The 23,989-nt window shown below is 38.3% G+C and overlaps 1 long non-coding RNA gene across 2 annotated transcripts; it reads left to right on the plus strand.

Moving 5' to 3' along the window:
- Positions 1-552: 552 nt before the first annotated feature.
- On the plus strand, positions 553-23,672 carry LOC127972148 (uncharacterized). Of its 2 annotated transcripts, none has more exons than XR_008157016.1 (3): positions 553-624; positions 4,410-4,538; positions 17,623-18,959. It is a non-coding gene; the product is annotated as an uncharacterized LOC127972148 (long non-coding RNA). The 2 variants fall into 2 exon arrangements; XR_008157015.1 differs by lacking the exon at positions 553-624 and adding an exon at positions 19,251-23,672 and having other exon boundaries at positions 2,209-4,538; positions 17,623-18,183.
- The last annotated feature ends 317 nt before the right edge of the window (positions 23,673-23,989 follow it).

The following is a 23,989-nucleotide window of genomic DNA, read 5'->3' on the forward strand; positions in this document are numbered from 1 at the left end:
GATGAAAAGAAACCAACCCTCAGTTTAACACCAGTGATATACGATTCATCAAACAAGAGCTGTGATATTTCACATGCTTTTATTTACTCATCTGCAAGTGAATTTAAGAAAGGGTTGTGAAATATTTCGATTGCTGTTTCCTGCTTTAACAAAGTCCAAAAATGCACAGGAAATAACACATTGGCCAACAGCTTTACAGAGAGAAATGGCCCTGACTAAAACAATTACGCCAGATACAGCCCTGTAAATAATTAGTATGTCTGTGTTTTTGGCGTTAAACCAGCTCAGCTGGTTTCATTGCAGGATCTCAGAAATTCATCTTGAAATCAAACACGGGTTATCATGGGTAACGCTGCAAATGTGCACACGCGCCTGCGTAGAAATGCCGGACTCATATGGAGATGGTTATCGAGGTTTTCCGTAGTTATCTTATTGGACATTTGCTGATGTGCAGTTTCTCTATCTATTAACAGATGGAGGTGATAGGCGGTTCTGAGGAGGGCGAGATGGGGCTCTGTCTGTACTGAGGTGGAGGCTGTGATGGGTGATTACTGTGTCTTCTCGAGCTCCCCTCACTCCAACTCCCTTGTGACCGGCAGCACGGCACTCCCAGTGCTCTCACCAGTAAGTCATGAGGTTAGGTCATGTCCCCACACACCAGCTGTTTATTATTCTGCTTTCACTTACTCTGGGGGAATTCACTAAGACTAAGACTGAACTGCACCCACCGATAGTGTCATTTATTTCTGCTCAGTGCGGTTTTAACACCCGGATCGCAAGTTGACAATGCAATCGATACAGCAAAGTTTTGTTTTCTAGTAAAATAACACTTTTGCAAATGTACATACATTTTTTTTTATTAATATTAAAAAATAAATATCAACAATGCAAAATTATTATTAATAACAATGATTATTATTATTTTGTTGTTATTAATATTACTACTACTTATAGTAGTAATCTTTATAACAATAGCAATAAAAATTGTATCTATTTTTCCATGTGATTATTTAATTTAAAAATACATTTGTAATACATCGCAGTATGCTTTATTGACATCAGAAAATGTTAAATTAAACAATATTGCAAATTATCAGGGAATATTAACAAGTCAAGCCTAGTATTAATTGAAGTCCAATGGTTGTAAATGAGCCAAAAATGGTCAAACTGAGCTTAAATATGGTGTTAAAGAGAAATTCAAGTCATATTCCTCACAAAAGACTACACTCTTTCTCTGATTATACTGCTTTGTTTTCCTACTGTGCGACCAACAGCACATGTATATCTGTGTTTGTTGTTGTTTGTCTTTGCGTTTGTGTACGTATGTGCATGTTTATGCGTGTGTAGGGCGATATGGGCTTCAGGTCACAGACAGCCTCCTGCAGAACTGGTCTGGCTTCAGTGTGGTTACAGGTGCTTCACATTACTGCTCGTAAAACTCAGTGAGAGGGAAAAATTACTGCCACTATTTGTTTGGGAGGGAAAGAGTGAGCCGGGATCTAGGGAGTTCTCTGTATATGGATGGAGTATTGACATTTTAATTCACGATCTTTCTCTCTCTCTGTCTGTTGAATGCTTTAGCGATGCATTCCAGAACAGTGCCCATACTGTTTTTGAATCAGATTTAGGTATCGCTCCAAAAGGGAAGAATGTAACTGTTTTTAGTGTGTGTGTGTGTGTGTGTGTGTGTGTGTGTCAGTGAGTTTTTATGCCCGCTGGACCCATGCCATTCTTCTTCAGAGTGAAGGTCACTAGGTCTGCGGGTCGTGGAGAGGTGAGAGCTGAGAGAGGAAGCAGGCTTAATCTGTAAGAGACTGGCAGTTTCCTGTCTGGAGAGCATGGCACAGAGAGCTCTCTGTCCCGTCTGACGGCCCCGCACTCTCCCTGCCTGCACTCCGAGCATGATTCAATAAGAACCTGACATCTCCTCTGACCTCCATGTGTCAAACTCCAACTGCTCTCACCAGCCCATGAACCACAAGAACACTGACTCACACCTTGCAACAGAGTCACTGATTCCTATTCAGAACTGTAAAACTGGATGATCCAACTCAGTCTGTAGACCATAGACATTCATATCTATACCAGAAAAAAAGACATTAAAGTTATAGTTCAGCCAAAAATGAAAATTCTGTCATTAATTACTCACCCTCCCCCTTAATTACAAATTCGAAAGCTTTCTGACTTTGCATAGGCCACAACACACCTGATACATTTAAAGCATAAAGGTAGTAAAGACATCATTAAAATAGCCCATGTGACATCAGTGGTTCAAACTTAATTTTATGAAGCTACAAAAATACTTTTTGTGCGCATAGACAACAAAAATTATGAAAAATAATTTCTTCTCTTAATTTTTTACAATTTGTTGTCCATTTAGTCAATTTAGTTTTCATGGTATCAGTACTAATTTAGTTAATTTAAATTCATTTGTTTACTAGTGTCAGTTGATTTGGCCTTCTATCTTAGTTTTTTACATCAATTTGTTAATTTTAGGTACATTTTCTGTTAATTTAGCTTTTTAATTTTCAGTGGTGCTGAGCACGTTTATGCACTAATTCATGTAAATTAAAATTGTTTATTTGCATAACTAATTAATATTTTTTTTGAATGCATGTGTTTCTATTTTGTTTTCGATTCAGTTTATTTTACAGAAGTTTTCACTGCATTATTGGGGTTTATAAGGGCGTTTTTTGGAAGGGGGGGTCCTATCTTTATAGTTTTAGGTGGTGGTTGTTGTTTTATTTTATTTTATTGAAATTTTAGTAATTTCATGATGCCAACTAGATTTAAAGCTGGTGTGCTACAAAGGTTTTTTATATATATACATATATACTTTCCAATATTATATATTCAATGTTTAACCTATTATTCTATACAACAATATATTTAATATATTTAATATGCATCTCCATCCGTGTGTCATTTTTGCATATATCATGTCTCATCATCTCAGTGCCATTCTCAACTCTATCTTGGTCTTAATTCTTTCTCAGTCCCATTTTTATCCCAGTCTCATCTCTATCTCAACCCCAGTGCTGGACTCATCTCTGTTTTTAGAATTAATTTAGAAACAAAAAATACAAGAAAAAACTCCTTAAATTAGATTAAATACAGCATGCCTGTCTTTTAGGTCTGCTGAATACAGGTATTATCTAAGTAACCTGCTCCTCCTCACTGCTTCAGCACAAATCTCAGCTGTAAATAGATTCTCTGTTTTCCGGACTCCTCTGCACTGCTTACCCTGTGTGTTGATTTCAAACACTGATCTGATCCAATCTGCAGTCAGTACAAGCAGAGGGCAGTAGGACTCCTAGCAGCTGATAACACATCTCCCCTTGTTACCTCTGACCTGCACAGCTGCTTTAAAGCTTTAGTGGTGTGGCACACGGCTCCGGCTCTGTAATGATTTGGGCGCTAGGTAACATTATGAGATCAGAGTGGTTTACTGTTACACTCACATCACATAAAACAGGAGAAACACGATGGTCAGCCAGCCATTGTTTAGTTTGACCCGTGTTGATGATCAGTGTGGTAATCTGCTGGCAGAATAGAGGAAAACTGGCAGAGCCGTCTTATAGAAGGCCAGAGGCTGTGCATAAACACACAAACTTAGTCATCTCTGGCTTCTCCTATCTCATTAACAGCGGGTTTCTGGAGGTCCACAGCTCTCAGGCTGTTTATGGGGTTTACAGCGAGGGCAAGATTTGACGGAGCAGTACTAAATGCATAAATCAAGCATATAATAAATGGCAAATCTTGGATAAAGTGTAGTCAATCTGAGCGCCAGCACTATGGGGATAAATGTATCCCCAGAAGCTTGCTAAATCGTAAAAAAAAAAAATGAATATATATATATGAAAATTATATTCTTTTACACACAAACACACACATGTTTGTTTTTGTGAAAAGTGGGGACATCCCATAGGAGTGATGGTTTTTATACTGTACAAACTGTATATTCTATGGCCCTTCACCAACCCTACCCCTAACCCTCACAGGAAACTTTGTACATTTTTACTTTCTCAAAAAAACTCATTCTGTATGATTTATAAGCGTTTTGAAAAATGGGGACATGGGTTATGTCCTCATAAGTCAGCCTCTCCTTGTAATAACTGTGTCGTACCCATGTCATTATACAGAGTTGTGTCCTGATATGTCACAAAAACAAGAGCACACACACACACACAAACACACGAATATATAAAAGTTTACTTTTATGAAAAGGGTTGTAATTTGATTTACTCAATAGTAATTCGCTGTATATAATAACTATAGATGACTGTATTTTGTACCTACTGTAAGTTCGATTGTACGAAATATATTTGAGTGTAGATGTCTCCAGGTTCGATGTGCCTGCTGCAGGTAGCTGGTGAACTGAGCCGTGATCAACGCAAGGTTTCTTGCAGGCCTGTGTGGACAGGAGGAGCCGCTGCTGGCCTTCAGGACTGGAAAGTATGCGCTCTGTGGCCGCAGTCCCACCTCTCAGCCTGGGAACGGAAGCAGGGAGTTGCAAGGGAAAACAAGCAGACAATCAGGTAGAGGCGAAAGAAAAATAAGGAGTCGAATAGTTGTCTTGTCATCTTTTGTGCAGTTTTATTTATTGTGCTTCTATTTTACTCTTTTATTTATTTCCTATACCTTTTAGCTATTTATGCAACAACAGCTACACCTGTGAAGCGTAGCTGGCTTTTGTGAGAGAAAGAGAATATTTTTAGGCCGAAGGCAGGGAGAGAGATATGTATTCAAATACAGAATGTATTAGATGTCGACAATGCAAATTGCCATCAGTTTTGCTTCCAAAATGTGACAAATTTCTAGATTAAGCTTATTATTTAAACTAGGAGAAGCATTGATTTTAACCAAGGACAAAAGTTTGGGGGGATATAAAAGGTCACACTATATTTTAAGGTCCAATTCTTGCTATTAACAAAGCATTCACTGTGACTTTTGACTCAGTAAACTCCTAATTTGCCAATTATTAATAGTTAGTAAGGTAGCTGTTAAGTTGAGTGATTGGGTAGGATTAGGTGTGTAGAATATGGTCATGCAAAATATCTATTAATAAACACCCAATATGTTAATGATAGGCATGCTAATAAGCAACTAATGAGAATTGAGATTTGAGAACTGAGAATTGTTCCCTATACTAAAGTGTTATGATGAAAACTTATTTTAGAGAAAGAGAAAAGAGAAAAACATTATAAATGTTGTTACTGTCACTTTTGGCTAATTTAATGCATTCTTGCGGAATAAAAGTGTTTAATTAATTTTTAAAAAATCTTACTGACCTCTAATCATGAACATTATCTAATATTAGAAATTTTTATATTAATATAAAACAGTATAACAGTAGAAGTCTGTGGGATGTGTTTTGTGTGTGTTTTGTGTGTGTGTGTGTGTGTGTGTGTGTGTGTGTGTGTGTGTGTGTGTGTGTGTGTGTGTGTGTGTGTGTGTGTGTGTGTGTGTGTGTGTGTGTGTGTGTGTGTGTGTGTGTGTGGCTGGGTTGATGTGGGCTAGTTAGTGAAACCCAATCCTACATCAGTATGTGTTTGTACACCGTGTGTTTGTGAGAGAGAAAGTGTCGCTGTGATTGTGTTTGGGTAAGGACAGTGGCCAGCAGGGGACAGGGTGGGTTCAGGACAGGGGAAGAGTGAGGATATGGAGATCAAAATATTAATTTTCGAAAGGGGGTCCTGCTGTCCTGCATGTACAGTGTGTAGGTGGAAGGCACCAAACCCATACCCTTCACTTTTGCATTTTCTTTCCATCTTTCCCTTTTGAATGCTCACACACACACATATGGACAAACACACCTCTTTTCTCCTCAGTGCTCTCCCTCCTCCCACCTCTCTCATTCTTTCAGCTGGAGAATGAATGGTTTTTGGAGTGAATTATGTGTGGCTAAGAGATGACGGTGAATGAATGGGGTTGTGGGAGTGTGAGAGTTGAGCATAGAGCTGGAAATCATATCGGAGTCACATCAGATCAGGGGACAGCTGTTTCTAATGAGTCTCTCCTAGTTATTTTGTCACAGTCTGTTGAACGATTATGAGGTGAGGAAGGCGGGACAGGAACAGGAGTGCGGTCCATGGTTTTACTCTCTCTCTGGTTGCAGGTTTATGAGAGTGATTTGTTTATAAATAAAAGAGTTGGCAAGTCAGTGAATGCGGTGATGGAATTTGGAGAAGTACGTGAGGGTTTAGTTGAACGTTAAAGACTGTGACAGTGAGGTAACATAAGTTAACATGAGTGTCAGTCCCATCTTTCTGTGGCAGTCTCATTTCATCACATTGCCAACATCTTAGTGTTGGACTCATTATCATCCCGGAGCTAGTCTCATTTTGTCTCAGTCTCAGTCACATCTGTATCTCAGTGCCAGCTGGGTTTCTGTCTCGTTTCTCTGGGACAGTTTCATATGTCTAATTTTAGTCTCTCTTGTGTTCTCATTTTGTCTCAGTGCCAGTGCCAGCTCTATCTCCATTCCAGTCCCATTTTTCCGTTGCAGTCTGATTTCGTATTACAGTTTTTCTGGATTGCTAAAACACGTTTCTTGAAACCATCACTCATTTTCTCAAAACCTTTAACACAAATCCAAATACTCAAACTAAATTCACGAAACCTCTGACTCTTCCATCAAAATCAAACAATCACTGCAAAACCATTTCACTTGCACTCAAAATCAAACAGTGCTCTCAGATCATACGCACGTAACTCAATAAAATAAACACTACAAAGCATTAATTAGACACTACAGAGAAAAATTGAGAACACAGCATTCAGAACATTACAGAACAATAAGTATATATTATTGAGTAAACAATTTTGTAATTATGTAAAAAAAATTAAAAAAAACTGAGTAAGATGAATATATTGTATAGTCCTGTATGAACTGCAAGAATAGTATTGTGCTGAATAATGAGTAGTACTGAATGTTTATAATATATTCAGCATTGGATACTGCACAAATACTGCAGTCCTACAAACTGCAAATGGCCAAGAAAAATCAAATAAAACTCTAAATGTATAGCATTTTACAGTACCCTCAAATACTTGCATTTGTAAAATCAGGGTCAATGAGAGATTTATTCTGTTTCAGCATCATCTCAATGTGCATGAGTCAGGCCTGATGACTTGTAATGTTGTCTTATTTGCTAGACAAAGAAAAAAAATCCTGTGGTCTGACAGATCCAGCCTTGATAACACTCTTCTCTTTCTCTCTCTACATCCTCTTCCTCCTCATCCCCCAGTTCTTACATGTACTCTTCCTCTTCTCCTCAGATTGTTTCCATCTATTGTTCGTATCATCATTCAATCAACTGTGCCCTCTGAACTGGCTCATATCTTGTACAGTTGGTTTGGAAACAAGTGTGAACAATTTAGAATCGTTGTGTTTAAATGATGGCAACAGTGCTTAAGTTGTGTTTAACTCATACCTGTCAAGTATCCCGTTTTGGCCGGGAAAGTCACGTATTTTACCCTTCTTTCCCGCCGTCCTCCTGTATTAGTATTTTCCCGTAAATCTCCCGTATTTTAATTTTAAATTTTTTTATTTTAACCTGCGTTATTAATAAAATAATAATAACAAAAAACCAAAACCCATGTGTAAATACCGTGATAAATGGGACTGCGAATTTACTTTTTTAAAGAATGCAAAGTCTGCAAAAATTTGTACAACAACTCACTAAAAGAGTAAAAGAAAAGTTATGTGAAATGAAAAGAAAAACTGTAAAAGAAAAGCAATATGAAATGAAAAGAATGTGTGGAATTAAAATAAATTGTAAATGTAAAGACAAGCAATGTTAAATTAACAGAAAATATGCAAATAAGCCTTTAAATAAATGCTCTTCGTATATACCCTTTTGTGTTTTCATTTGGGGCTATAACACCTGTCTTAAAATGTAAGGGATACTGGAGCTTTGTTGGGGTGGTGGGACTGCTCACGGTAGGCGCCAGAAAATTCCCCTTATTTTCAAATCCAAAACTTGACAGGTATGGTTTAACTTTTGCTGCTTGTGTTTAGCATTTTGCAGCACAAATGCATCACAGTGTGATAAGTGTTTAAGTGAATGAGAATGTGTTTAAAGTTTTGCAAAAAGAGTGCATGAAATTTCCAAATAGAGCCTTACTTCCTGAGCATATTTAAAGTTGTGCAGAAAAAGTGCTTTATTTGACAAATTGGTTTAACCTAGTGAGAATTTGGTTCAGAGATTGGGGTTTAGTGTTTTAGCAATTCAGAAAAACTGTAATGCCAGTCTAATTGTTCATATAAGGTTCAGTGTAAGACTCATTTCATCTCACTTCCAGTCTTGTTTCTCTCTCAGTGCCAGCCACATCTCTTATCTGAGCGACAGTCTCATTTTGTCCCAGTGCCAGTACCAGCTCTCTATCTCAGTCCCAGTCCCATTTTTTGGGGGCCTTCTCTTTTTTTTTTTTTTTCACTGCTTACACACAAAATCTATACTTGTCACACTCAAACACCAGAACCACACAATAAATCTCCAAAACCATACACTAATTCTCAGCCTTTGGAATAATCACCTTTTTCAAAATTGTGTTTGGTTTCTGTCCAACTACACATGGTTGATGTAATTATGTTCCATTGTAGTGTAATACTGTATTCACAACCACAAATACGTACAGAAAAAATAATAGTTTGGTTTGAATTTCTCTGCCAATTACTTTTTTTTTGTATAGATATGTATATAGGAGCTCTTGAAAGAAGAGCGTTAGGTGTTGAATAAATGTGTATATATCCAAAAATATAATCTTATGGCAAAGGTGTTACATTATGCATATTCCGAATGCAGTGCTTCATTTTGCAAGAGATGTGAAGCGTTTTGCAGTTTGTGTGTGCAATTCTTGGATTTGTGTGCAAAGTTTTGAAATTGTGTGTAAGCAAAAAACTATAATGCCAGTCAAAATTTTTGTCTCATATGGTCTCTTTTTCTAAACAGTGCTAGACTCTTTTTTTGTTTTGCCTCAGTCTCATTTAATCTCAAAGCCAGTTTTGTTTCTGTCTCAGAGCTGGTCTCATTTTTAGCTCAGTGCTAGTCTCATTTGTCTCAGTGCCAGCCACATCTCTATCTAAGTGATAGTTTAATTTCTTTCTGTCTCAGCCTCATCTTTCTGTACCAGTGTCATCTCTGTCTCAGTGCTAGTCTTGTTTTTCTCTGCCATTCTCATGTATGTCTCAGCACCAGCCCAATCTCTATCTCAGTCCAATGCTCGTAGTCTTGTCTCACTCTAAGCGGTGAGGAGTTCGCTGTCATTCAGCTCTAATGAGCAAAGCAAACATGCCACTTCTGATCAAACTCAGAGAGAGACAGACTCATGCTCTCTGCTGGAACTAAAGGAGCATTTGAAAGCCATTAAAATGAGCCTCATAATGTGTGACTGAGACAGTATGTACAGTAAGGACAGACACTGAAGCTATTGTGTCCTCAAGCCCATCACAGATGTTTAATCAGGCTGCCATAAACAGAATGAACTGAACATGAGACAAATGCTCCCATTGATGACATCAGATAATTTAGATCATTTATTTGACTTTTAACTACTTCAAACCTCATTAAATAAGATATGTTGTAGTTTATGCAAGTATGTGTGTGTGTGTGTGTGTGTGTGTGTGCGCGCACATGTTTGTTTGCATGTGTGTTTTGGGGTTGTGCTTTGTTCAGAAATAAAAAAAGCCCTTTCATATCACTAATTGGATTTTAATTAAATTGAAATTACATTTCTATCTAGAAAAAAAAATTCACTCATTAATATCATGTGATGTAAATATTGTGCATTTTTTATGGCCATTTTATAAAAATAAATAAATAAATAAAATATACTATATATATATAATTATTTATTTGACTAATTCATTTTCTTTATATTCAACTTCTAATTAGTTCTGTGACCTATTTGTAACTTCACTGCTCAATTTAAATTCAGTAATTGTAATTCAGTCGAATTCTAAATTCCATTCTGAATGGAGCCCAACCAGAGTTTGTGTGCATGTGTGTGTGTGTTTGTGGTACGTGCTTCTGTAACAGTCTCTGGTCTCAGAGGAATTGAACTGATTGAAGAATGGAAGAAAGACAGTGAGAGAGAGAGGGCGCTGGGGAGGCCGGACGAGTGGACGTGACATCCCCAGCTGTCCTGTGACATCACTGTACTGGGGACAGGAAGTGCAGGAGTTATTGGGCAGGCCGGGAAAACAAGGGGTGACATCAGAGCACTGTCTGGGTCGCATAGCTTTCCATCTGGATAAACCAGAATGAGACCCCCTCTATTATTGTCTCTCACTCTCCACTTCGTCTTTCTCTTCTTATGTAATTAGAGATATAATGCTCTCTATGCCATGTGTTTCCTCATCTCATCTCCTGTCAGATTACTTACTTCTTATTCTTTCAGTCTGCCCCCCTCAGGGGCTCACACACACAATGATGTCTGCCCCCCAGTCCACACACACTGCCCACACACACACACACACACACTGCCTGTCATGCATTATGTACAGCACGCACTGGAAAACAGACGCTCATTTACTCAGACATGTGACCTCATTCTCAAGCAGACACATGTTTTCACTGACCACACATAGATACATATACACACGTTTACACTCTCTATTTCCCATAACATTAGCACATTTGCACATTGAGTCTGTCAGTGACAGAAAAATGGATAACAGAACTGTTCAAGATGTGGGGAGATTGTCAGCTGATGCAGGACTGAAGACTTTTGGAGGAAGATTATGGTTGATGTTAGACAGCATGACAAGAACCAAATAGCTACATCAGTTACGAAGTCAGTTCCGCCATGAGGCCCTAAAGTCAACATGAAACAGCTTTCACAACCCAGTTTACCTCTGTAATGCCATTACATTAAGTGAAACAAGATATTCAGTGTGGGAAAAACTATGGTTGGAGTTGATTTCATTAGTCGGAATTGACTGGATTGTGGAAGTGGTCTTTATATGAGGAAAATAAAGAGGGCTTGTCAGTCAAAAAAGATGAGTCACTTCGGGGTAGTAAAGTATTACTAAGTATTACATTACTATTCTTCAGAATGATGCTGACCAATGAATTGGTGATGACCAGAAACATGAATTAAGAAAGTAAATTTGGTCAATTTTGATTTCGTGTTGACATTTTTTATGTGTTTTACGGCACATAAAATTAAAATGTTTTATTAAAATTTTTGTTTTTCACTAACTAGGCATAAACATTGCTTTCTCAGAAACACAATCATGTACATACATGCTGCTCACATATTATTGTAGCCCAGTTTGTGCTGATTACAGTGTCATTAGACTTTAACTATTTATTAGTTTATAAGCAACTGAAAAAACCACAAATGTCAGGGCATTTCAAAATTTCTTCAGGGGCCTAAAACACCCTCATGGTTAAAAAGTTTAGAGGGTCATCAAATAATACATAGAAACATACTGTAGAAACATTGCTAGGGATGTACAATATGTGTGCCTAATCAGTTTTCAGTTCATATTAGAATTTATACATATACACACAAATATATATACATACCGGTGCATCTCAATAAATTAGAATGTCGTGGAAAAGTTCATTTATTTCAATAAATCAACTCAATTTGTGAAACTCATGTATTAAATAAATTCAGTGCACACAGACTGAAGTAGTTTAATTCTTTGGTTCTTTTAATTGTGATGATTTTGGCTCACATTTAACAAAAACCCACCAATTCAACAAATTAGAATACTTCATAAGACCAATAAAAAAAATAAACATTTTTAGTGAATTGTTGTCCTTCTGGAAAGTATGTTAATTTACTGTACATGTACTCAATACTTGGTAGGGGCTCCTTTTGCTTTTATTACTGCCTCAATTCAGCGTGGCATGGAGGTGATCAGTTTGGGGCACTGCTGAGAAGGTAACTTCCTCTCATCTGAAAAGAGGACTTTGGACCACTGGCCAACAGTCCGGTTCTTCTTCTCCTTTGCCCAGGTAAGACGCCTCTGGCGTTGTCTGTAATTCAGTAAATTCATTGACAAGTTTGTGTGTGGTGGCTCTTGATACCTTGACCCCAGCCTCAGTCCATTCCTTGTGAACTTCACTCAAATTCCTGAATAAAGGCTGTTGTTCTCTTGGTTGGTTGTGCATCTTTTTCTTCCACACTTTTTCCTTCCACTCAACTTTCAGTTAACATGCTTGGATATAGCACTCTGTGAACAACCAGCTTCTTTGCCAATGAATGTTTGATGCTTACCCTCCTTGTGAAGGGTGTCAATGATTGTCTTCTGGACAACTATAAGATCAGCAGTCTTACACATGATTGTGTATGCTAGTGAACCAAACTGAGAGAACATTTTAAAAGCTAGGGAAACCTTTGCAGGTGTTTTGAGTTGATTAGCTGATTGGCATGTCACCATATTCTAATTGGTTGAAATAGTGAATTGGTGGGTTCTTGTTAAATGTGAGCCAAAATCATCACAATTAAAAGAACCAAGGACTTAAATTACTTCAGTATGTGCGCACTGAATTTATTTAATACACAAGTTTAACCATTTGAGTTGAATTACTGAAAAAAATAAACTTTTCCATGACATTCTAATTTATTGAGATGCACCTGTATATATATATATCTATATATCAATATATATATATCAAACTAAAGTTAATATTTAAAACACTGATAATGTAATAATAGAAAGATTGCATTTAACTATAATTTAATTATTGGTGTTTTTGAAGATTAATTTGTGATCGGTTTTGTTAATGTGAGGACACCTTAAAATAAATATAATTGTTTTAATTCTACAGGTTGTGATGCCTAAATTCACTTGTAAATATAGTTTGTCTAAATACAATATTACAGAATTGTAATACTGGGCATCTATCATTTTTAATGTGATAACATGAAAATAATTATCAGCTTATGGTCTTGATCAGAATTGTAAAATCAGTGTTCGCATTTTACATATTACTGGAAAATTAGAAATTGTTTTATTAATAGTATAAGTATAAATAGTTGTATATATATATGAAAATATATATAAAAAAAAAAAAATATATATATATATATATATATATATATATATATATATATATATATATATATCATGAAATAAAATCATTAAAATATTAGTGCAGTGTAGTCCAATATTCACTGTTATTTCAATTACAGTGACAATTGTAAAAATGAAAATAAATAAATAAATATGAAAAGGTTTGAGTGACAAGAAACTAATAAACTAGTTAAACAAAGCCTATAAGATTATGACAACTCACCTCAATCTCACCTGATTATTCTTGGTTAGTTTTATATACTTCTCTGTTTTTATCATTACAATATTTGCAATCTGTGCCCATCCAGTCGTGTGTGGTAAAGTAGTGGTCATCCAGTTCAAAAACATCTTATCCGAGCTGACACCCCATCCTTTATTAGCATACATGTGTGTAGGTGTGCATGTGTGTGTCTGTGTGAGATAGAGAGAGAGAGGTGGCTAGAGATTGCTACATGGCCTGAAACTGAATGTGAAACACATGTTAATGTGTGGGTGGGAGTGTGAGGGGAATATGTGAGGGTATCCATGTCTCAGTGTGTGAGAACACCCCACTCTACCATCTGCAAGAATAGTTAATAACGTGTGTGTGTGTGTGTGTGTGTGTGTGTGTGTGTGTGTGTGTGTGTGTGTGTGTGTGTGTGTGTGTGTGTGTGTTCGCATCACAGACCTTTTCTCCATCTACATCTTTTCCATTGCACCATCTTCTCACATACTTTGATCCCCATTCGGTTACTCTCCATGCAAATGGTGTTCGGCACCTCATCTATGGGGGTCAACACCACATATGGTCCATAATGCAATGGGGTTTGTGAGTTTTACCCCAAAGCTTTTGTTCTGGATTGTGTCCACCTGATTGTTTGCATCATACCTGAGCATGTTGTCGATAGTTCCTTTTTATTGCAGGATGAACGGTGGGAATGTGCAATATGAATGTGTAGAGTGAATGTAAAAAGTGTGTGTGTTTGGTCTGTGCTGTGTGACTGTATGCGTGGGCTTCTGGTGTCTGGCAGAGATTGGTGGTACTGCAGATGGCAGGAGGTAAGGAGAGGTGTGTGGTTGCATTAATACGGCCTGCAATTCTCGTTAGCACTAATCAAGGGCTTCCTGTACAGAGAGAAGCCTGGGTTCACCTTCCCAAGCCCCCTTACGAACAGCACACTCTCTGCCTCTCCTTTATACACAAACACACACACACCCACTCTAACTCTCCACAAGTTACACAGAAACATATGCTATGTTTGGAATAACATGCTAGCATACTAGTCTTATTATTGGTGCATTATGTAGTTTGTATGCTGGGCAAAGTATGCAGAATGTTTGTTTGCAGGGAATGACATACTAAGGATATCAAGCAGACCTTAAACAGAATGTTAAATCCCATAAAGCATGGCACTTGAACTCCCATTTCCAGTGTGAGGAATGAAATTGAAATAATTAGACTTGAAAATGTATTTTAATCTTTTTTCATCATTTATTTAAATAATAAATGCTTGTTAAGAACTTGCTCTATGATAAAGCTCAAAGGCATTACTGACATCACAATACGACCTTCTGTAAACATGTTTTGAAAGATGTGTATTAGGTCTGATTAATCTTGTAAGTATAGTGCTCTTGTGATTGGTGGCAGAGACTAACTCAAAAAAAGAAGATATCGTTGAAAAATGTTTTTTTTGTGAACAAAAATTATTCTCTTAGCTTCATAAAATTAAGGTTGAACCACTGATGTCACATGGACTATTTTAATAATATCCTTACTGCCTTTCTAAGCCTTGAACATGGTAGTTGCGTTTCTGTAGAGAGTCAATAAAAGTTTTGAAGTTTAAATCGTAATTTGTGTTCTGAAAATGAATGAAGGTCTTATGGGTTTGGAACAAGTAATTAAGGGCAGAATTACAATTTTTGGGTAAACTATACCTTTAAGGCAAGGTGAATGTACAGAGCGTGCACATTGAGAAAAATCTTGTTGCATCTGTACGATGGTGACATTTACATTGTATACACACCTTGTAAGTGTTAAATCCAAAGTATGACTTTAGGCTTAATGCTGCTATTCACTTACTATTTTTCAGTATAGTATGCAGCATACAGTGTATAATAATAAACTAGTATGCCATTCCAAACTTAGCCATTCTCTCACACACCCCTCGCTTTGGCTCACTTCCCTTTCTGACTTCCTGGGCCTGTTCTACAATCTCCCTCCCAAGTGCAGTGAACTCACCGTGCAGGATACTCTAGCCATCTCTGCCTTCCACAAAATGAGTTGGAAAATGCAAAACTGTGAGGGAAATCTTTTCCATATTCATGCAGGCTCCCCACCTGTTCCATGTCTGCTGGCTAAGGCAAGGTCTGACTGGGTTGTCCCTGAGTGAACTCCGGCAAAGGTCATGACCTTTGGTCAGAATGGAGCAAGTGGACCACAGAGTGCTAATTGTAACAAAAGACCTCTTTACCGTCATCCTGGCACAACAGGGAGGTGCAACTTATAGCCAGTGCACACATCCTGCACTTTCTCACACAATGACTTGGACTCGCTCATAACTGTCGGTCACACAGCTGTGACGTCAAGGCAAACATCTATATCAAAATAACAGCTCCACTGTAAAGAAGAGGGCATGCACCATTAATGCAGCGCACATATAGACAGAAGGGTGATAAAGCTCACCTCTCAGGATGTAAAACAATGACCGTGAGACTGTGAAGTATGTTATTCCAACCTACTCCACGTTTGTATTTTTCTTCCTCATGCTGGACTCTTAAGAAACGCTTGGGTTAAATAGATTAATGGATTTAAGATGTGGAAATCAGGGTTGTGGTCAAGTCAGAACTGAATGAGAATGACTTTCAAACTGGATCTGAATTCCTGTATTTGAATGTATGTAGAAAACAACATGCAGAATTGAAATTCAGTTTGAATTTTTATTTATTTATTTGTATAAGGTGAATATAAAAACATGAAACTAATTTTTAACTAGAAGGGTTTACAGTAGTACTGTCAAATATGAATCGCATCCAAAATAAGTTTTTGTTTACATATTATACATGTGTACTGTGTAAATTTATTATGTATATAGAAATACAAATACATGCATGTATATATTTAAGAAAAATATGCTTTGTTTATATATTAAATATATTTATGTATAATATATATATATATATATATATGTAAATATATTTTTAAATAATACTCTGTGTGTGTGTGTGTGAATTTATTAGGGCTGTCAGTCGATTAAAATTTGTAATCTAATTAATTACATGATGTTTCGATTAATTGATCCAATAATCGCAAAATAAATTTGACTGTGAAAATAGCCACAAAAGATTATTTTAAAATATTTTCATGTTAAATGAGAAAGTATAAAGTAATAATTTAAAATTGTAGCTTTAGAAATATTTGTTTTGATTAAAAATCTGCAAAAGGCTACAACAGTCTAACATAAACTATGGAACATAAAAGAAGATCATTTGAAAAACATCTGAGTATTTTTAAAAGTCATTGGTAACCAAAACAGCTGTGTAACCAAAATACTTTCTTTTATGTTCCACAAAAGAAAGGAAGTCATTCAGGTTTGAGTAAATGATAAATGTCTTTATGAGTCATTCATTCGAATGGCTGATTCATTCAGGAATGATGTAAATGGCTCTCTTTATGAATAGGCCTTTGAATCACTGATTCACACAATTTGTTCAAAACGTGGATTCATTCAGAGACTAAACAACGCTGTGCTGTTTGGAGACACAAAACAATTCTGATATGGCTTTAAAGGTAATGGGCCCTATTTTAATGATCTAAACGCAAAGTGTAAAGCGCACGGCGCAGGTGCACTCAGGGCATGTCCAAATCCACTTTTGCTATTTTAACAACGGAAAAACAGTCCGTGGACCCATATTTGGAATGGGTTGTCCCTATTCTCTTAATGAGTAATGGGCGAAACATTCAATAAACCAATCAGTGTCTCAACTCCCATTTCCTTTAAGAGTGAGATGTATACATCATATGAAAGCTGAATAAATAAGCTTTCCATTGATTTGTTAGGATATGACAATATTTGGCCAAGATACAACTATTTGAAAATCTGGAACCTGAGGGTGCAAAAAAATCGAAATACTGAGAAAATCACCTTAAAGTTGTCCAAATTAAGTTATTAGCCATGCACATTACTAATCAGAAATTAAGTTTTGATATATTTACAGTACGAAATGTACAAAAAATCTTCATGGAACATGATCTTTACTTAATATTCTAATGATCTTTGGCATTAAAGAAAAATGTAGCATTTTGACCCATACAATGTATTTTTGGCTGTTTGCAAACAAAAAAAAAGGAAATTGAAATCATTATCCTCACTAACTCTCTTCCAGGTTTCCTTGTTTCTCACTCACTCTTTTTTTCTCCCTCTCTTTCTTTCTGCAATCTCTAATGCACTTTAATAGTGTGTGGGGAGACACTTTGATAGATAGACTGAGAGAGACAGAACAGATTTGGTTTAACTTTATTTTTTAACTCCTCACACTTTTGGTTGTACACTGAATGTGTGTATGTGTGAAATCCTTTATTTTTTTGTAAGCTAGCCCCTTTTTTACAGTGCCCTGGGCTTTGCAATGGATAGCTTTCCCCCACCCTCCTGCTCCGAACGGCAACCCCCACCCCCAGCGCTGAAACCCGGCCAGCCCCAGCTGTCTGTCCAGATGTGGGAGAGAAGGAGAGGCAAGGTCCAACAAGGGATGAGGGCCTGACACAGAAAAGGGCTCCAGAAATAATCGAGCAGAAAGAGAACCAAGACAGTGAAGAAGATGGAGAGATGTCAAGGGGAAGTCTGAATTTGTTCCCAGGGTCTTTAAGAAAAAGGTGGACGATAAATGGAAAGTTGTCACAAAGGCTTATATTTAATCTCCAGATGGTTCCAAATGAGAGGATCAATGACACCAGGCTATGCCTACTTCGAAAAGTCAGCATAATCAAGTCTGATCTCATGATCTCAGTGGACTGGAACATGGCCTATCCCAGAGAGTGCAGGCTTGGCATAGTCGTATCCATTTAGTTGTTCATGCTTGCCTGTGCAGGTCCTTCCAGGCCGGTCCTGATTTATGAACGGCCCCTGAGCTCTCACTCCATCCTGGAGGGGCTCTCTGATGGAGAAGAGAGGGTGAGTGCAAACACTCATGCATCCACTCACACACCCCAGCATTTGGTTCTAATTACACACGGGGCGACTCCAGGGCCGGGTGTCATCTAGAACACGGAGCTAGATTTACACTTGACATGTTTTATTCACACAGGTTGGTCCTGGCCTGGTAATTGCAACATATTATCTGGGTCGATTCATCAAAGGGAGCAGCCTGCTACAGTAAACTTCTAAATGAACGACTCATATGGGTCGCAGACGTGAAAAGTGGAGGGTTTTATTAGCAAAAAAAAGAGTTAACCAACAAGTACAGTCCAATTGCTTGGGTAAAAGAGGTGTCTGTGAAATGTTTATGGCTTTTTTGAGAAATACTTGGAAGTGGCCTCTGTTTTTGCAGAACAAGATTAAGGTTTGATCAGCCATAATTTCGTGGCAGTAACTTATGTCATGTTTTAGCCATCTTAAAACCAAAATATGGCACATCAGATGAGAATGTCCCTTCTGTAATGGTTGTTAGCTAAGGGCTACCCCTTGCTGATTTAACAGGAGTGTTAATATGTGAATCCAGTAAACACGCCAGTGGAATCAGAGACACACTGCCCTGCACTTAATGCACTGAAGGCCTTAATGTACAGCAATGAATTGAAACTGGGGTAGATACAGTAAGTGTGGTATGTGTAAATTTACATTTAAATGTAGTCATTTAGCAGACGCTTTTATCCAAAGCAACTTATAAATGAGAAACAATAGCAACAAATAGCAATAATATGCAATGCTATGACAAGTCTCTGTAACCATAATGCAGTACACGTAGCAAGGTGTTTATATATATATATATATATATATATATATATATATATATATATATATATATATATACACACACACACACACACACACACACACACACACACACATATAATATATATATATATATATATATATATATATATATATATATATATATAAAGAAAGCAAGTAGATAGAATAGAAAAAGAGAAAATAGAGCACAAAAAAAAGAGAATAGAGCACAACACAGAACTCATGGTAATGTTCACCTTTTCTTTTCCGAACAATCGATTTTCCAGATGTCCCAAACAGTTGGAAGGGAGCTTCATCAGAGAAAATAACTTTGCACCAATCTTCTGCTGTCCAGTCCTTGTACTTCCTGCAGAATTTGAGTCTGTCCCTCCATTTTCTTGGAGAGAACTGGCTTCTTTGGTGCCCTTCTTGATGCAGAACCTGATTTTACCAAGTGAGACATGTTCCTGGGACAACATCTTTGTTGTCCCTGGAACAACATTGTGATTAAACAATCAGATTTGAAGAACCAGTTTATAGGTTTTGTGAAGTTTATGCTTAAAATCACTGTTTGGTGCTTGTACGTCAGTGTCATTCATCTATCATTTCCTCTGATTTTAGGGATTACTCATGGTTAAGGTTAGGTGTAGGTGTAGGGATATGGTCAAGAATGCATTTTTGAAGTAAAATGTTGTTCCAGGGTCAACAAAATATTTTTAACTAGGAACACATCTAACTCAGCAAAATCAGGAAATGCCTTCTTGACACCAGGCCATTGTCCAAAAGTCTTGGCCTCACTATGCATACAAATGCTCTTGCACCAACCTGCTGCCATTCCTGAGTAAGCTGTGCACTGCTGGTGACTTGATTCTGTAGCTGACTCCACAGGAGGAGACGGTCCTGGCGTTTGCTGGACACTCTGGGACATCCTGAAGACTTCATCGCTGCAGTAGAACCTCTCTCCTTGAAGTTCTTGATGATCTGGTAAATGATTCTTTCAGGTGCATTATTCTTTGTGGCAATTTCCTTGCATGAGAGTCCATTTTGTTGCAAAGTTATGATGACTGCATGTGTGTTTTTTTAAGGTAACATTACTAACAAGAACATAATGATTGGAAGTGCTTCTTCCATCCTTTTATACCAATCAGTCTGCTCTTACAATCTATTTAGTATGATAATTATTTTACCTGACTAGTACTCATTCCCACATTCACATGTGCTGCTGAAATAATTATTCAATTAATGTTAGCTGGTCATTTTGTGTCAGGATTTATCTTTATTTTTATTTTATATTTGTAAAAAGTTAATTTTTGGCCAATGAAGCTTTTGGCAGTTATTTAAAATGCACCTGGTCACTCTACACTATAATCTATAAACAATGTGAATGAACACCACAACAGCTTAAGCAGCAAACTTTGCAAAACACAAAATTAATGTCACTGCCAAAACGTTTGGCCATGACTATACTCTAAACATCTATCTAAACAAGGAGAGAGGACGAGTTCTCCATGAACTTGGTCTTAATCCTACTGTAATGAGTTGGGTCATGTTACATCTAGTGCCCGAGCCCCCCACAGAGCATGACATCACAGTACAAGATAAGGCCGGGAATGCGGCAGGTCCTGCCACACGCAGCATGCGAGATGCAACCCTCGACACGTACGACACACACCGTGCCGCCGGGAAACACAGGGACACAAGCGGCACGGGCTTGATGGACAAACCAGACCGCCGCACACACATGCACATTCTTGCGAGAGGAAAATGGTAACAGTCAGTCCTGTGCAGCAAAATAGAACATTGCACCTTCATTGTTCTGGCCTCTGGACTCTGGCCTTGCTTCCTGACACCTTCCGTTTGGGCTCGCACACAGATGGCCATGGATGTACAAGAACAAGTGCGCCCACTCCGCCTGTCCAGACCCAAATAGAGAGGTATAGACGATCATATGTGGCCAAGGAGAGGTTAAGGACTTCTTGGTAACCTGGTGTGTGTGGTGCTATTAATGTAACACTGCCTGTAGCCTCAAATTGTATTAATCCCTTTTTATCCCATGCAGGGAGCATTCTATATCAGGAAAACTCATGGAGACACTTAATGCGTCTGTTTTTATATAAGTTTGTGAGGAGTCGCGGGGGTGTCACTGTCTGACAGGATGCATGGGTCAACTGTCTACGTGTGAGTGCAGCCGGGCCTGGGCCAGCAGGTCAGGGTTGGGCAGCCCACAGGAAACAGCCAAGACATTCTGGCCCAGTGCAGGGGGACTTAACCCTTGAACTGCCAGCTTAGCTGTGGTCTTACTGTTGCCGGAACTGTGACTCCCAAACGAATACTTCACCCCAAAAAATATAATTCTGATAAAAAAATAAATACAAATGTTAAATATGTGTATCTAAATATACTTCTGCAACACCATAATTACGTACCTTCCTGCACGTTTCATGGCAGTTTCAAAGTGAAATGTCCAGAGAGTGGCGCTAAAACACACGTTCAATACGTCACTGTGGCACATTTTTATTACATTGGTACAGGTATTGCTGTGTTTTTATTAAGCTGCTTGAGTTACCTATTGTGGCTAATGCTCTATCGTGTTGGAAATGTGCCCTACATCAGTGGGGAAGTCGTGGACCAATTGTTAGAGATTCAGACTTGTAATCCAAAGGTTGTGAGTCCGAGTCTTGGGCCGGCAGAAACAGTGACTGTACAGCACTCTCTCCACTCTCAATACCACGACTGAGGGCACCGAACCCCCAACTGTGTGTTCACAGCTGTATGTGTGCACTTTAGATGGGTTAAATGCATAACACGAATTCCAAGTACTTGGCTGTATGTCACTTCACTTTCACTTTTTTACACCATATCCAACCCTAAAACCTACCCGATAGTGTTAACAAATGCAAAAGTGTTAATAAAAACACATTTGTTGATGCAGCCGTGTTATTTTAACTTCCTTGTGTGGATTTGCGCTGTTTTGTCAAACCGGAGTTTCACAGTGTTCATATCGGGGCAATGCTGTATCGCGTGAGCTACCGAGCAAACCTACTGAATTAGAAAACTCATGCAAATGAAGCTGTATGTCACAACAATATTCAAAAGTATCAGTTTTGAAATTGTGCAGGATTTTAAAATAGTTTTGAAGTCATAACATAATATTCTGAAAGTAATTGTGGGACAATTATGCTTTATTATTTAAAACTTTGAACCTGTAAATCATACTTTGTATGAAAAGGAATAAAAGAATTTCAACTGGAAACTGAAGTGATTCTTCCTAATATGCTAGAAATCATTCTAATATGCAAATGGTTTTTCAGGATTCTTGGATGAATAGAAAGTTCAAAAGAACAGTTCTATTGTAATTTAACATCCTAGTCACCTCAAACCTTTGAACGGTATTATGCAATAGCATACTGTAGCATTCATGTATCCATAATCACAGGAACAAACAAAAGTCCTCATAGGAATGTTTGGCATTTTCTTTCTAAATTTAGTCTCTTTTAGTGCTCCTCCTCACCCTGGGTGTGACAGTCCAGCCTTTCAGACTGGAAACAATGTGGAGCAGCACCTTCATCATGTAACGAAGCACCTCTGTGTCTCCTGCCATGAAGACTCCTTCTCCCTGCAACCGCCTTGCAGTAAGGAAGGGTCTATAGTGTGCCTGTGGCCACGAGGACACTACGCACTGGAATACGGGGACAGGAAATGACTCTCAGAGTGTAGGAATTCTGTGACGGCGGGGGTCTGAGGGAAAGGTTGACGTTTTCGGAAAGGCAGCTATGTCGTGATTTGCCATTGACAGCATGCAGAACACATTTACGTTGTTCCGCTTAATGGGTTTTTAAAAATAGGTCACAGATGAGTCACTCGCATCAGTGGTGCAGGATAGACGTCTGCTTACTTCCTGGTGCCACACAGAGGGCATCGCTGCTCAAGACCCCCCTAGATAGTGGGCTAAACTTAAGCAGGGCCCATCCTGTTTTGGGATTCTGCTGTAACCTTGAGCATTTCGACTTTCCTGCATCTCTTCAAAACAGTCAGCTGTTATCATTCCAGCATCGTGTTTGTACCCCACACCACAATGCTAGCTGGTCGCTCTGATACTTTACCCTGCATCTGTTTGTGTCTGAGGGAGACGTTCTTGACTGTAAAATGTGTGCGTTGTCATCCATCTTAACAATGGCTGCGTTCCAACTCTCAGCTTTAGCCAGTGAGGGCTTTCTTGGTTTCACATCCCTCTTCAGCCAAACACAAACACACACGTCCGGCCAGCCTGACCCGAGCTATCTCTCCTCCTGCAAGTGCCAGACGCACACACATACACACACGCCCTGGACCCTCCAGCTCTTCCCACGTTCCTCCTCTCCCTCTTTCCTCTGTTCTTCTCTCTCTTCTCTGCTTGCGTTTCCTTCTCTCCCTTCCTCTGCCTCAGCACCCTTGTACATCTCATTGTCTCTGGTCTCTTCATCTTTCTCCACTTCCTGTGTCTTGCACCCCGTGCCCTCTCACGCCCCCTCTTTCAAGCTCCCCCTGTTTCTCTCCACATCTATCTCTCTTCGCGACGTGACTTTTAGCACAGACATTGGGGCTGTTGCCAGTAATCTGGGGCAGAGAGATGAGCGGACAAACGCACACACATACAGACACATGCAGATATAATAGGGCACACTCTAATGTTTCTTCAATAAACACTCCATAGGTATTTTACATCAGCTAACAAGTGCACTATCGTTTACAGTATTTAAAGAATATTGTAGATTAGACTCCATCAGCAGAGTCTGTGGACTACTGTTGGTCAAAACTGAAAATTGTTAACAATAACACTCCACGAAAACAAGCATTATGGTTATACATTTGCAACAACCATGGCCGGTGTAGGCATAGTTTACAAACTGAGGAATGAGTCAACTTTTTTTTTGTATAATTGACAGCAGAGCACAGATTTTAACCCCAGAATATTCCTTTAGTGTGCATTTATATTATATTTTAGTGTTATTTTACAGCTTTTACATACAGACATATACATTTATGC

This window comes from Carassius gibelio, chromosome B15, assembly GCF_023724105.1.
Source record: "Carassius gibelio isolate Cgi1373 ecotype wild population from Czech Republic chromosome B15, carGib1.2-hapl.c, whole genome shotgun sequence".
In the NCBI taxonomy this organism is placed as follows: Eukaryota; Metazoa; Chordata; class Actinopteri; order Cypriniformes; family Cyprinidae; genus Carassius; species Carassius gibelio.